Below are 14,981 nucleotides of genomic sequence, written 5' to 3'. Positions count from 1 at the left end.
TAATTTACTCAACCAAAGCTAAATACACAAACGTGTAATTGTCAGTTTTATTTTTTTGTTTTATAAAGTGTTGTTCTGTGAAGTGAATCGAGTAAAGTTCCCCGTTGCCGTGCGGTTCTCATATCTCCATTTTTTTTTGCTCACAAGTCAAAGCAAAAATGGTCCGAAAACCACCGCTCGTAGCTCGTAAAACTTGAAAGCCAGGTCGCCGCTATTTGGAGGCTACGCTATACAGAGAAGGCAGATTCTCCACTGACCTAAAGTTTTCCCAGAACCGCGTTTGACGGTGCGGACATCAAAGCGCACTTGAAAAGGGAACGCCATCTCCACCAGCCCGACTGCAAATCCAGGAGTTGCGCAACGTGGTTCATATGATTTGATAAGCATCGCGTCAAAAAAAGTAAAAAAAAAAAAAAAGTATTTCAACACTTGGGTCTCGACTTGGACGTCGCCGCGGACGACGGCTCGGCTCGGCTCGGCTGGGCTCGGCCCGGCTTTCCTTTCCTTTCGCTCACAACACTGGAATTCATCCGCCGCCTTCTTTCCGTTTATTTTTCACTGTCTGGAGACGTCAGCGCAAGCGTGCGCGCCTTTGCCGCGCCGCGAGCGCACAAGTGTGTACTGATGGCCGTCAAGAGGGACGAACTGTGTATTTTTGTAGGCCGCCTTGCGCGCCAGCTGCCACGGATGACCTTAACCGAGGTTTTCCTAAGGCCTCGGCGCGTTTCTCGCTCGTTATAAGTGCCGTCTGTGAGGTCCGGCGCGGCCTTCGAGCAATGTGCCGATAACTTGAGATGGGGAAAAACAGCGGCGAAAACGCCGTCGTGGGCTTTTCAAATCGCAGCTTGCGGCCACCCGGGATGTGAAGCGCACGCGCTTGTGCAGGTGAAGGAAACAATTTCACGGCGCGAACACGGATGATGGCATTTATCTAAATACGGAATTGTCAGATATTGACGTTATTTCATTGGCAGAGCTTCTTGGTTTATGTTCCCCACAAAAGGTGAACGAACTCGCAAATGTGGCTAATGCTAAACGCTAACCTTCGCTATAGCGCACAGTTTACTCAATTTGTCCCAACTTTGAGTCATGAAATGGGCCGTTTAGTGTACAACCGCTCATAAATTTTGGTCAGATGATTTACTTGGGTCATAAATTGGGTCATTTTGTAATGAAACATCCATAATTGGTTGTTTTTTAAGAGTGTGAATTCATAAATCCAGGAAGTTTGGAAAACTGGCTCATTGCTCCACGGTCAGTACAGTTAAGTTATATATATATATATATAAATAAATAAAAACCAGCACAACCCATTGGTGTTTCATCTTTTAGAACTGTTTTTTTATTGTTGCTACATTATTTTATTTAACTTTTTTAAGCGCACTATATTTGAATTGCATCCTAATTTAAGTCACGTGCGGCTTCTCTGACATTTTTTTTTAAAAATTATTGAATTATGGTTTTACGACCAGCAGCAGGAAAGTGGCAAGTAAATGACGCGGTGTGTGAAAATATCATATTCTAGCTCGGAACATGCATCGCGGCTGATATTGACAAAATCTTCAACCGCCACTTTTGGCGCTGGCTCATCGTCGCGTTTTTAAGCCGCTCGTGTCATATTTGACTGCAACGCGTCCTCTCCTTTCCCGCCTGCAGTTTTGCTCGCCTTTCTAAAGCCGAACCACAAAAACGAAGCGCCACCCTCGGGGGCTTCGGGTCGGCTCTCATTTACAGACGTGGGAGTTTGTTTTCGAGGATGAGTTATGGACCAACTCGGCTGCTCTGTTCTTTTGTTGGCGATGTCAAAGTTCTCGCGGTCCGACTGGAGCGACTTCCTTTAAACTGTCGCACGACAGCTTCTTTTGTTTCAGAGAAACTTGCAGGGGGTCGTGATTTACGAGGTAAACACCTGGCTTTTCCTTCAATCTCGAAAACCTCGCGGCAACTTCACCGAACGCTAAAAGCTCCGCCTCCAAACGTGAGCGTCGCCGAGATCTGGGATTTTTGCGTTTTCTCATCGCAGCGGCTTTTAAATGACTTTTGGGAATTGAAATTGTTCTTCCTCCGAGGCAGCGGACATTTCTCCTCTTATGGTGTTTTGTGTTCAATCCTGCTATTCTTCTTTGAAGTGTTTCGAAACATTCGGCATTGCTCAAGTGTGGCCCAACGCACGCTTTGGATCTTGCCGCTTGGCTTTGGTCTTTGTTTTATGTAATTGGATCACTCCGGCAACATATTTGCAAAATCTTAAATGTCAAAAATCTATACAATGTTGGATATGCGTCTATAAAGAAGAAAGTGGCCAACATGCAGCTTTGGGGAATATACGCACAAGCTTGCAGAATTTTTTAGGTCACGCCTCCCGACTGGCGTATTAATTTCTGGTTCCCGTTCCGTTTCGCGAGAACGATTTTCTCACCGAGTCCAAGACACTTATTAGTTCTGATGTTCAAAGTCGTATGTTCTCCGCTTTAACCGCCAGATGGCAGTGAAAAGTGGTCTCCCGTCACCCAAGCACTTTAACTCCACACTCGCCGTGTAAATCTTAAGTTAGCTTAGCATTTAGCATGGCTTCTCTTTTCATCATCCCTTGGCGAGAACGCTACTTTTAGAAATGGAGCTTATTCGTCTCAACGGAGACGATAAATAGTGATTTAGCAGAAACGCCTCAACGTAATTAGGCGCACTTAGCCAATGCTAGTTGCTGCTAGCACAAGTGGCGCAAAGCTTCCCTCGACCTTCGACGACCCGCGGTCGGTGACGAGAGCGGAATTTTGAGAAAATCCGAATGCTGAGAATAAAGTGACAATTCTCACTTTTAAAGTCAAAATTCTCAGTTTAAAGTCAGAATTCTGAGATTAAAGTCGGAATTTTGAGATTAATGTCAGAATTCTGACTTAATTCTGACTTTAATCTCCGAATTTTGATTTTGCGACGTAGAGCTATGAATTCTGGGGGGGAAGTCAGAAAGTCAGAATTCTGACTTTAAAATCAGAATGCTGAGAATAAAGTGACAATTCTCAGTTTAAATTCTGAACTTAATCTCAGAATTCTCAGTTTAAATTCTGACCTTAATCTCAGAATTCTCAGTTTAAAGTCAGAATTCTGAGATTAAAGTCGGAGTCCTGCCAACCTTATTCTTCTCTCGTCTCTGGCCCTAATCCTCTTCCGTGGTTTTTGGAAATGAGGTTTTTCTTCTTCTTCTTCATTTTCTGCTTTATTTTGCCGCTTATCTTGGCGGTTGATTCGCAGCTTTGCTATTCAATGCCTGTTGATGAGGAGGAATGTAACGATATCCAGTCATCATGATGCTATAAATATTACGATATGTGGGGAGGTTGAAGTTATAATTTTTTTATTTTTTTTTTAAAACTCACGATGAAATTACTTATTTCAAGCCTTACAGTCATATTGGTGCCTATTTCTGAGAGCAATATTATGCACGTGTTTCTTATTTCTCTCGCAAGAATGATCACAAAGCTGGATTCTATGCGCAGCACACAAATGGAAATGCATCGAGGCCGTCTGCGTGTCGTCTTGTATTGAAAGAAAGAAGACACGGACGAGAAGCGTTCCGGCAAATGACAACACAAAGTGTGAAGAATTATGGACCTGACGCAGCTGCGGTGTGTGATCATACTTGCGGGAAGCAGGTGGCGGCGAACTACTTTTGGAAGCGGCGTGCAAATCAAGCGGCCGCGCACGTGCTGCCGATGAGCCGCTTCACGAGCTGCCGAGCTCAGGACTTTCTTCTCTCTCCTTTTATCCTTCCGTCGCAGTTCGCCGCTCGCCGCGTCTCGACTTTCGACTGCCTTTTGTTTTATGCCAGAGCCGGCGTGTCCAGAAGGAACAGATTTGCGGGACTTCTTTGATCCTCCTGTGATGATTCTTTTATTTTCTGCGCTCACATCCGACGCTCATCCCCCGCAAGATGCTTCGAATTAGGCCGGCGACACGGAGAGCGGCGAGACGTGCTCGGTCCTTCGCTGCGAGCGTGACTGAGGTGAGACGCAGGTGAGAGGAACATCTTGGTCTTCCATCAACCGCCGCATTCGCAGGAATTGATTTTCATGGCAAAGTAGTGCTTACCACGTCTGTCTCACAATTGTGTGGTTCAAGGGGTTTGAATGTGGGATCAGGGCATGTCGCCATGTTTGTGTGGGTTTACTACGGCTTCTACCTCATTTCCAAAAACTACGGAAGAGGATTAGGGCCAGTGACGAGAGAAGAATAAGGTTGGCAGGACTCAGACTTTAATTAACTGAGAATTCTGAGATTAAGGTCAGAATTTAAACTGAGAATTGTCACTTTATTCTCAGCATTCTGATTTTAAAGTCAGAATTCTGACTTTCTGACTTCCCCCCAGAATTCATAGCTCTACGTCGCAAAATCAGAATTCTGACATTAATCTCAAAATTCCGATTTTAATCTCAGAATTCTGACATTAATCTCAAAATTCCGACTTTAATCTCAGAATTCTGACATTAATCTCAAAATTCCGACTTTAATCTCAGAATTCTGACATTAATCTCAAAATTCCGACTTTAATCTCAGAATTCTGACTTTTCAGTGAGAATTGTCACTTTATTCTCAGCATTCTGATTTTAAAGTCAGAATTCTGACTTTAAAGTGAAAATTCTGACTTTCTGATTTGCCCCAGAATTCATAGATTAAAGATGAAAGATTCTGAGATTAAAGTCAGAATTCTCACTTTAAAGTCAACATTCTGAGATTAAAGTGAGAATCCTGCCAACCATTTTTTCCCTCTTCACTGGCCGTGATCCTCTTCCGTAAAAAAACACATTTAAGAGTCTAAATTGACCAACACTAATTGAACCAGGAATGGTGTTGCCCATTCATGGATCAAACACCTGTTTGTAAATGTTGACATTCAGCTCCATGCTCGAGAGCGGCACGTTAAAAACAACCGGGAACTGTTTTAAATGGTCAAGAAAGCATCTCCTTTAAATCAGAGATGTGACAACATGTTTACAGCTTCCAATGAAACGCACGATTTGATTTCCCGTCCCAATGATATCATACCTGAAAGAATTTCTCGCAGTATGAAATCACGCGCAGGAACGAAGAAAACGTCCTGTCGAAAGTGACCGTTGGCGTGCGTCGATCTTAAACGCCGTCTTGTTTGGGTGCAGATGTGGCAGTAAATCTAAAAGAAGCGACCACAGCTGGATGAGGTTTTTTCGGCTACGATGATGAACGATGATGAATTTGCCCCTCAATGTGGTTGCGCAGCTCTGACGTGTCCGTCTGTCGCTGGTTCGACACGCACTCAAATCCATGTTTGTTTCTCGGGTATGTTTTTACATGTTTTTTGCCTCTTCATCTTCTTTACTGCGGGCGCGTATCGTGTGCACCGTCGCAGACGCAGCCACATCAGGCAAATATGTGGAACGCAGACTTTCATTTAAATTTTTAAATATCACGTTCACGTGTTGATTACACACAAAAAATATGGCCAAGTATCTAAAACAAAGCCTCAAATACGGCTTTGGCAAAAAAGTTGCACACTTTCAGCAATTATCTTCACATTATGTATTTAGAAAGAAATCTGAGTCCGCTTCACATTTAGGGTCTTTAAGACGCAGAGTCAATTAATTCAAAATAAATGAAACATTCGGGAGGTTAAAAAAAAAAAAGGTTGCTTTTTAACATTTTTTTAAGCCGACCAGTTAACCCATTTCTCTTTAGCATTTGCTAAGCTAGCATGTGCTAAGCTAAAACAAACACGTATACTGTACTAAGCAGCTAAAACATATGCTATGCTAAGCTAAGCTAAAGCATGCACTCGGCCAAGGCAGAGCTCACTGTTGTTTCTTCAAAGTCTTTGCTAGTAACAATTTGGCTCTGGGAAACGAGTTCAATGAATGAATCAATATCGGATTTTGGCATTTACAAACGTTGTCTCGGAGATGCTGAGCTTGCAAGTTTCCAAGTCCAACTGGCAAAATTGTCGTGGACTAAACCAAAACATTTTTGTACCATGTTCAGGTAAGGTGTTGGGGGATTTTTGCTCTGAATTGAATTCATGTTGTGGACTCAAATATACAAAATATGAATCGAATGCGACACGCGACTATTATGATCCATTTGGATTATTCATTCTGGAGTTTGATTTGCAGTCTTGAAGATGTAGTTTTTTTGTGTGTCAATTAACAATAATAATGATGTTAATAATTATAATAATTAATGAGAAATAAAACAAGACATCCCAAATTCTAATCAAATGAGCAATTACAGTTATTAATAGATTTTTAATAGTAATTTAATTATTTATTTTTTTACTTAATGAGAGAGGAGTTATTTATTTGCAATTGATTTCATGTTTTGGTTTATTTTTGGGAGTGGGGGGTGGGTGGGTGTCGGGGGGGGGGGGGGGGGGTAATTGAGGTAGGTCTATTAATTCAAAAAGTTGTACATACAATACATGCAACATTTTTAGGATTGTGTAAGAGCTGTGAATTGTTGGGAAATATTGCACAGCCAGCAAGACTGCCTATTAAAAAAAAAAAAAAGTCCCTGCTTTATTCCTGTATGCACCCCCCCCCCCCCCCCTCCACACACACACACACACACACACACACACACGCACACGCACACGCACACACACACATTCAGTCACACATGCGTGCTTTCATCCCAAAATGTGTTCTCCATTAGCACATGTCAAGTGGATGTGATAAATAAAACAGTATCAAGATCCGACATGTTTACGCGTTGCAGGCAAATAAACAACGGGCCCATTTCCCGCGCGATCTTCCACACTCCAAAAGAAATACACAAACGCACTTAGCAGCAATCCGAAGCGTGAAGGTTCATTATCGTCCGGGCCGCGCTATTTTCTGTGTGTGTGTGTGTGTGTGTGTGTGTGTGTGTGGCGCGCCACATATACAGTCGAGATATAATTAAAGAGGTCAAAGGCAAAAGCAGCATCTACATTTTTTTTTTTAATTATTATTTCTGGCATTCAGATTAAACCTAGAAATTCTTATTTAGGGTACGGTGCTCGCTCGCTATAACGCGGTTCATTTTTTTTTTCAGTAATGTACCTATTTTATAAGATTTATGAAGGTTTGACAATGTTTAAACAATAGAGAAATGTGAGAAAATGAGAAAAGTGTAAGGGTTTTAGAGCCTTAAAAATGACAATCATAAAGCTTGCTACTTTGCGGATTTCATTAATTGTGGGTATTTTTTTGGGAACCGAACCCCAGCGGAAAACGAGGGAACACTGTATTCTAATGATTACCAATTAAAGGATAAAGCGATAAACTCACTTGCCTAAGCACAGTTCACGTGCATTAGACGTTTAAGTTCATACATTTGCATTTCAACTTTAAGTACTGTTCATTTTTTAAAACATTTGTTGATGTATATTTGAAGGGATACTTTCATTAAGACTCATTGAGTTTCCTCCAGAATGAATTTGATAACTTCATTATTTTTCATATACAATTAATACCTTTAAAAATTATTTTTTTTCCCCACTTGCTGTCGACTGAAGATGACATCACCTGTGCTGAGTAAATAGGTAACGACCAATCATGGCTGACCTGTTTTCTGGGTTTGGTCAGCAAATTGAGCTATGATTGGTCGTTACCTATTTACTCAGCACAGGTGATGTCATCTTCAGTCGACAGCAAGTGGGAGAATTTTATTTTATTTTTTTAAAGGTATTAATTGTATATGAAAAATAATGAGGTTATCAAATTCATTCTGGACGAAACAAACTTTTTACTGCTGAAAACGTCTCCCTTTAATATACATAACGAAATGTTTAAAAGATGAAATGCAAATGTATGAACTTCAACGTTAAATACAAGTGAACTGTGTTTAGGCAGCGAGTTTGTTTTGTGTACCAGACTCGAGGGAGCCTCACACGAGTTGAATTTGGCTTGGTGAGGAAGTGCTGCCTCCATGAGTGAAAATGCTTGTCTTTCTCAGACTCTGGGCTGTTTGGCCACAAGTAGCCTTTTGGCTAACATTGTAACAAACTCCCATTGGTCAGAATTTAGGTGGGCGGTACTGTATGAAGTGCAATTGAGCACCATTTTGTTTTCCATTTATTTCATATTAAGAGTATGTACTTCGATTGGTCCTTTGGCCTCGACGGAAGCAAATACGCGCAAATACGAACCTGCTGCAATGCAAAGCGAGCGGCATGTTGCGACGGGCTTGCCGGCTTTTATTGTGATTGAGTGCGAAGCGTGCGGAGGACGGTGCCTTCACTGAACCCCGTTTAATAGGATCGACGCCCAAAGTGGCATGTTTTTTTGTATTTCGGCCGACTGACTCATCGTTCGCCATCTGCTCAATATCGCGGGCAAATAAACAGCCTTGTTAAAAAGGCAGGCCTTTTGTTTCCGTCCGATTTTCTGCCGCGCAGTAAGCCACATATTCCTTTTTCATCTCGGCATATTTCAATGATTAGTTACGCCCCGATGTTCCCCGGGAAACGTTGACGAAATTGCTAATCCAAAACATGTTTCTTGGGAAAAGTTGTTGAATTTGTTTTTGGGCAAAACATGAGGTTTGTGCTTCAAAGGCGCCAATTTGATGAAAAAGTGACTTTCTGAGTGCATGTGTACAAATCGTCGGGTCTCTGGAGGGCGACATTTAACGACCGAGTCGATCCTTTGTTATCTGCCCGTTTCCCGAAATGTGAGACGCTCTAAACTTTTGTCACATGGTTACGCAACAGTGCGGATCATTTACATATCAAGCGCCCCCATATTCCCCTCCGGGTGGCGAGACATAAAATAGCTCATGGTGGCTTTATGCATATGTGTGGACGCAAAAAGGGTTTGAACAGAACACAGAAGCCAAGAGGTAAGCAGAGCTGCATTGTTTTGTGTTTACTCTTCTGGCAGTTTATCTAGAGATTGTGACTTTTTGTATACTGTAATTATGAAATGTACATTATTTCCCAGCATGTTTTTTTTTTTTTACTTTATTATTATTATTATTATTCTTTCTTTTTTTTTACCTCCAGCTGTTCACCACTCACATTTGCAGAATTTCAAGCTATTCATTGAATAAAAATTGAATCGTTGACCAAATTTTTGTATTTTATTATTATGTGCTTTTATTTTGAAATAGCCTGGCCAGAACCATCAAAAAGCGCGAAACGGCTCACAATACCACCCAGGGGCTAAATGATTTGACTGACCGCATACATGGAGCCACACACTAATTGACGAATGTAAATTTGGCTGATTGGTGATGAAGTGCTGCAATCACAAGGGAAAATACAATCTATGCTTCTTTGTGGGAGCTCGTGTGCACTACTAGGTTTTCTGTTTTAGCTTCATAAGCACGAGCTATTAGCAGTTTGAGGGGCGGGATGATGAGTGGCTCACTTGTATGAGACAGTCCCGCCCCCCCAAAACCGACTCATTTAAGCAAAAGTGTGTCGTAATTCTTGATGCGTGAGGTATTTATGTTTTTTTTTTTTTGTTACAAAAAAATGAATGTCAACTCCTCACAGTGCACCACCTGTCCCCACCTGCTGCATTTAGCGAACCTCAGACCCTCCCCTCCCCTCCCACCCCGTCAGTGGGTGTGGCGGCGACGGGTGAGAAAATAAGAGAGGAGGCATAGCGCGGCATCCCTTCCAGGCGGCCGATTAAAGAGACGCGCTGGGCTAATTGCTACCTGGCAGCAGGAGCGCACGGCGGTGGATGTCGTCGACGTTGATTTATGCGCGTTAGGAACGCCACTAAACGCATCTCCTATTAGCGGTCGGCTGCAGATTGCGTCCTCTGTCATTTCCTGCTTTCGCTGCACATGAGGTGAGCTAAATCCTGAGTGGGCGTCGCTCACATGTACTAAACATAACTGCCCAGGCACAAATTGAATGCATGAGATGCTCTCGGAGAGCTCGTAAAAAAATTCATTGCGCGCGCGCACACACGCGTGCACTCCCAGTAAACACACACGCACACACACACAAGGAACTGCATCTTGCTGTATGGAATTGAAGAGCAGGAAGTTGACTTCATCCAAGTTTTACACTCTTGATGTTATGCTATGACGTCTCATGTGAAAGTGATTTTGTTGACAAGAGACATATTACGGAAAATAGACTTTTTGAATTGCCTTGAGATTCCACTTGAATCCGTTTCCGAGCCACGTTTGTATACACTCTAAAAACAACTCATAAATATTGGTCAGATCCTTTACTTGGGTCATTTTTGTATAAAGCAACCCAGAAAGTCAATTTGACCCATGAAGTGGATCGGTCCATTTTTGATCCATAATTGGGTTACTTTTGACCCAACTGTTTTTAGAGTGTTATTGAAAACGCTCGTATCACAAATCATCTTTTTCCCATTAAAACAAATGGAAATGTCATTTATTCCTTCCAACATCCCCCATAATAGAACGGATACCATGTATCGGTATCGGGCCACTGCCAGCCTTGTTTTGTAGGTATCGAGTAATCTGGGAACGTTGCCGATACCACCCGCCGATACTCACGGCAACGCAAATCTGACATCGGGTAAGTCCGCCTCGGCAGTAGTAGGAGCTATACTGCGGAAGTTCAGCAAATCATCGGAACAAGTATTGGGCAGAATATTTTGTCAAAATTTCATATATCAAATGTACAAGAAGTATCGGTATTGGTGAGTACTGGTATCAGTCTGAAATAAGGTAGCATCAAAAATCCCTACCCCCCCAAAAAAAATGGTGATTTTTTTTTTTTTGTAAGGGAAATAGTACGCTATACTTTATATTCATCCAGACATAAGAAGAGTTTCACAACTACTGTGAGTGACTTTCATTTGTCGCTGAGGATAAAGAATATATGCCCGCGAGTACCGTCTGTCTAAATGCGTTGCTACACCTACGTACTTGCTTGCTGAAGTAACTTGACTGCTCGCTAGTTAAAGCAAAAAAATACAAATAAATTGGCCGAAAGACGTCTCGTATCTCAAGGCGCGACTGTAACTGGCTTTCTGGATTTTCCCCCAGCCGGCGTGAAATGAAACAAGCGAGTCAATCTTTGCTGACTCGCCTGCAATCGTGCACTGGAATAGAAGAGTTTCGTCACCCGTGACTTGCTAGCTCGCCCGTGCAAAGATCGGCCACTTTCAAGCCATGGACAGAAATCTGATCACGCAAGTCAAGTTCTGGGTTCGTATCTCAACTCAGACACGTTGTTTGATTTTTCTCCAGATACGCCCGCCGCCTCCTGTATCCTAAAAACGCGCTGCTTCGGTTCCTTGAAGACTCTAACGCACCCACATAATTTTTTTTTAAAGGTGTGAATGTGAGGGAGCGGAACATGGTGGACACGTTTTTATAAGACTTGCACTTGAAATGAATGACAAGCGAAATTCAGTTCTTCGTTGGCTGCAATCTCGGGATTAATTCATGACGGTGTCCATTGCAGTAAACGAGCCACGTTAAATGACTTCCGTAGACCCGAGTTGCTCATGGGAAGCGTTTTCCGCCACCAAGAAGATCCCGCGGAAAGAAAACGGGGGGGGGTGGGCCGGGTTGGGCAGGGCAAACTTGGACGTGGAACAAAGCTGCGGCGCTGCCACGCACCCGAAACGAGAAGATCTCAGGGTGGAATTGAGGGGTGGGACTCCTCTTCCTCTTTCTCAACGTTGCCCCCTTCTCCCAAAAAAAAAAAAAAAAAAAAAAAAAAAAGAGCCGGGAAGTGTTGGGCAGCTTCCCAAACCGCTGACAACGAGACGGCCGAGCCAAAATCCCAGAGAAGAAGAGGAAGAAAGTCATCCGGTGGCCGCCACTGTGGGAATGTTGTAAACTGCTTTCCTGAGGGCTTGGGAATCCCACACCAGAGACCCAACCTGCGGGCATGGAAAAACGGGGGCCGGTCTCCCCCCCCCTCCCCCCTCAAACCCACCCACGAGAGCCAATGTTTGAAAATAACACTTGATCTGGTCGGTGATGGATTTCACTTTCCTTTCTCTTCTTTGGTCCTTCCTCGGGTCTCCTGACGGCCTCACGACTGACTGGATTCGGTTTAGGTGAACGGTATGGGATTTTTTAATAGGTTTTAGGTGAACTAATACATACACACTCACACGCACCCACATACAAAATAAAAATGTATAAAAAATATATATATATAAATAATAATAAAAAAAAAAGAGCAATGATGATGACATGTCAAATCAGTAAAATTACCGAATGAACTGAGCTCTCCGGAAAAAAATAAAATAAATGAAAATAACAGTTGATGATCACAGGAAGCAGCACACTTCATATGAAGTACGCGGAGGGACACGTTGCGCAACTTAGCAGGTGGCGTCGGCTCAATTAGTTGAAGGCTACCGTGGAATGGAGGTAATGAGATCTCCGATGCAGGTGGACAGGATCTTAAATGGGACAAAATGGAGGTGTTTTCAAATGATAGTCAATAGGAAGCATCCATTTTTTTATCAAGCTTGCCTTCAGAATGCTCCATTCGCACCAAAACCGGGATGAGGCGTTTGCATTGCAGTCGATGTACTTTGCGCGGAGCGGAACCAAAGTGCACGCGGGGCGGCGCGGAGGACGCGTTCGGAACGCAGCGAAATCCGCACATTCGCATTTCGCCTGGCGGGAGCCAATCGGCTTCGAGTGGCGGCTACGTCACACGCAGCGACCCGTCGGTTGTCGCCCCCGAGCGCAACGGCGCGGCCATCCGGGACCGAACGGTGAGCAAGGAAGTAGCGCGCAAGCGCCGGTAAGCGTATTTACTTGCTGTTGAACTGCGCCGAGGTCGCGGCAGTGTTTCTCATCCATGCCGAAGTTATTTAGCGCAACTGCCGGCCGCCGGATTGCCACTAAAAAAAGCGGAAGTGCTGTCACGTACCTCAATATCCTCTCGCTGCTTGAGAAAATAGCGCCCGGGCTGGAAAGTCCCAGGAAAGACGTGGAAGTCGTGGGCGGCGCTCTCTTTTCGTTGACTCGCTAAAGTCGTCGTTCACCGAGGGACACGCCTCCTCCTCTCCGGTGTACGCGAATGCACGAATGAGCGGCAATCGTTCCCAAAAAAACTCGACGCCGGGGCGGGACCTGCGTAACATCGGGACAAAGCAATGAGGTTGGCGAAATTTTGCTGCGATGCGGGACCCAAGGTTCAAAATGGCGACAGAAACGAGACGTCCCGGTCTCCCATTTAAGTTTCTTTGCTTCAACAATTTTAAAAAACAAACTAATACATGCATAAAATTCCCTTCCCTCGTTTACTAGCGACTGGGCAAAATGCTAGCAAAATGCTAGCAAAATGCTAGCAAAGTGAAGATACCGCAGCGAGTTGAGGATTCATAAATGATGCCAAAGTAGCAACATCTGCTCAACATCTGCTCATCTCTTTATGAATTTCAATTGATTGTACATTCCAAAATCTAAAAACGTCAAACCTGTTACATTTAAGTCACGCTACCAACGTAGCAGCCGTGGCTAACGCCGGCTTATTTACAAATGCAAATGCTAGCTTACCGTTAGCTTAGGATTGAGATGGACGGAATCGCACGTGTTCTCTGTATGTATTTTATCACGGCGAAGCGCGTTCATAATCACATGCAATTATGAACGGAAGAATCGCGCTCACGCGTCAGTGACGGGCGAGGATTTGCAGTGAAGTGGGGCTCCACTCAAACCTTGCTCGCTCCGTTTGTAAAGAAGACAAATCAAGAATAATAACGTTGAATGAATCCGTCTTTTTTTTTTTTTTTTTTTTTTAAACAAGTCCACCCGTGTACGGAATGTGAGTCCTTTCACCTGTTTGCCGCGACGTTTCACGACAGAGAAGCCGAAGGGCACAATCACGCGCTGCGGGTTTTGTTTTCCGACCTCGGGACCGAGCCCGACCCATTCATCATGTCTGATCATTACTTCTAATGTACCGTAGTTAACATTGACACCACTTGATACGGCACTTGTTAAAGAGGCTTAACCCCGTCCGCAGCTGTTTTCCAACACTTTCCTCTTTGTTTATAAAGCGTCATTGCTCGTGCCAAGGGACCGCAGAGACTTTATTACGTACACAATAACGAAAACATCAGTCAAATGAGAGGGAACCAATTACGTGAAAAGGGCCGCGTTACAGACGGCGAGAGTAATTACAGAGGCAATCACTTCACATCCTTCCTGCCACATTTCACTATTACTGGCTTCTTTGGAAAACAGTCAAATTAAGTCTCATTAAGCCGCTTTGAGGTTGTTCATTAAAAGCACAAGTTTCAGAAGACGGCTAAATTCGTCCAAATTAGATCAATAAAGTTGAAGGAATTTGACGCGCCGCATCAAGACCTTTACAGAATGAAAAACGCCCGTTAAAGCAACACTAAGGAATTTTCAGTTTACCTTAATTATGGCGGCGCCATATGGACAAAAGCGGCACTGTTATGCCTGAAGGAAGACCACATTTCCCACGAGGACAAGCGCATTGCGTCGTTTTTGAGCTCACGCCCGCGAGTGAAAATGTCGATCCCCGACTGTCCTTTTATCCGTATAGCTTCACTTTTCATTCTTTTTTGTCTCCTCAGAGAAAACTTTTTTTGTCGTTTTGCAGCTTCTGTCAGGAAAGCAGTACTCGTGCGTCAACATTCAAATTGACTTCCGTCTTAGTGCGAATGGGAAAAGGGGGAAGTGACGTCATCATATTTGAATTTTTTTGTGCGGCGGTGTTCCGACCATCCTCCTCAAAGTTGCTTAGTGCCAGTAAAAATGATATGGCGAAGGTACCATTCGACTAGTTTTAAGTCAATGTTTCATCAGAAGAGTTATGAAAATATTTTATGAAGGTTGAAAAGTTCCTTCGTGCTGCTTGAAATTGAGTGATGCGACGCGAGCGCAAACGGAAAGCGGGTCTTTGACTTGGAACGTTTAACGACAAATTCACTTTGATGTCATCCTGATTTTTTCGCAAATGGGACCTCTGTTATTTGTTTGGACAAAGTCCACCGACCTCGCTGTGTGGCAAGGAAAAAAAAGAAAAAAGG

This window comes from Leptonotus elevatus, chromosome 12, assembly GCF_054856555.1.
Source record: "Leptonotus elevatus isolate MCC_2025b chromosome 12, RoL_Lele_1.0, whole genome shotgun sequence".
Classification (NCBI taxonomy): domain Eukaryota; kingdom Metazoa; phylum Chordata; class Actinopteri; order Syngnathiformes; family Syngnathidae; genus Leptonotus; species Leptonotus elevatus.
This window is presented reverse-complemented; position numbering follows the sequence as displayed.